The sequence below is a fragment of the Aplysia californica genome, unplaced genomic scaffold, assembly GCF_000002075.1.
Source record: "Aplysia californica isolate F4 #8 unplaced genomic scaffold, AplCal3.0 scaffold01820, whole genome shotgun sequence".
NCBI lineage: Eukaryota > Metazoa > Mollusca > Gastropoda > Aplysiida > Aplysiidae > Aplysia > Aplysia californica.
Window position 1 is genome coordinate 11,089 of NW_004799090.1, and position 1,464 is coordinate 12,552.

The following is a 1,464-nucleotide window of genomic DNA, read 5'->3' on the forward strand; positions in this document are numbered from 1 at the left end:
GTGGGTGAAGGTGTGTGTGGGGGGGAGGGGGGCGGAGGAGGGGAGGGGTCATGTTTGTAAGCTTAAAACAACAACACTACTATGCGAATGAATGTTAGTTCCGCATGAAGATTTTAAAAGTACCTTTACCCAAAACCAAACTAAACAACAACATACAAAACAATAGCAGCTGCTAAAAACAAATAAGCAAAGCTATAACAACAACCAAAACGTACTCGCAAAAGGAGTGTTTTATCGGTGGCCTTGTGGTTGAGAAAGAGAGGAAGGCAGAGAAGGAGATGGGAGGACAACATTACAGAGTGGACAGGAAAGACGATGGGTGACAATCTGAGGAGAGCAGAGGACAAAAATAGATGGCGAGAGCTGGTTTTCTAATGCAGTGGTGCCTCAACCACGGGATAGAAGAAGAAGAAGAAGTGGTTAGGCTCTCACGAGCTTACAACCAACCGTAAGGTTGTGGGTTCGAATCTCATCAGCTGTCCGACATTATCTGTCCCTGTGATTTTATGTACTCTGCATAATTTAGCAAAATTTGATCAATTTTTTTGCCTAATTTCTGAATATTTTTCTTTATCATTCTTTGTTAAAATGAACGGAATCGCAAAATTTCACATTTTTGGGCTCAATTTGCATAATTTCAGAATTTTTCTTGCATAAAACGACGGGGACAGCATTTTATCTTTGAGAAAGGGTACTCTACGTGGATTTTCCTCACTTCACCCAGGTGGGAACAGGTTGACCACTCAACTCTGGACAGCAAAAGTTCTCGTTAGCTTGTTACCATTTCAGCACGTGCAATCCTGCAGCTTGCACTGTACGCTTCCCTGGAAGCTGAGAATGTTCTGGGGTCTGCTGGGGTAATAATAGCTTCAAAAGCGCATACAGCATGCTGCAGAGTGTGGTTATGCACTAAGTAGGCTATACGCAATTTCTAAAAACTGTTGTTATTGTTATCACTGTTATCTCTATTATTGTTATTCTTAGGGTTGATTATTATTATTATATTATTATTTTCATTATTATTTTTATTTGTCAATATTAATTGTTATTATTATTTTTATTATTATTATCATTATCATCATTAGTATTACTATTGTTGTTGTTGTTATTAAGAACACACAAAACAATTACAGCTACAACAATCAAATAAAACAAAATTATAGCTTGCCAACAACATCAACAACAACAACAACAACAACAACAACAACAACAACAACAACAGCAGCAACAACAACCTACCTTCAGTTTGAGCGCCCCATCCAGTGACGGTACAGGTGAGATGTGTGAATTGTTGCCCTTGGGAGGGGAGACAAGCAGGACGGATGTATGCTGTGTAGTTCTGTCAAACGGGGAGAGAGAGAGAGAGGAATAGAGAGTTGTACAAATACACACACATACATACACACACATACACACACACACACATACACTCACACATACACACACACACACACACACACACAC

The 1,464-nt window shown here is 39.5% G+C and overlaps 1 protein-coding gene across 1 annotated transcript in view; it reads right to left on the reverse strand.

The window, feature by feature from the left end:
* LOC101855771 (transmembrane protease serine 9) overlaps positions 1–1,464 on the reverse strand; it is a gene marked incomplete at its 5' end in the record, with an annotated part of 27,647 nt that overhangs the window by 5,093 nt on the left and 21,090 nt on the right. The gene's annotated exons all lie outside the window — the stretch shown is intronic.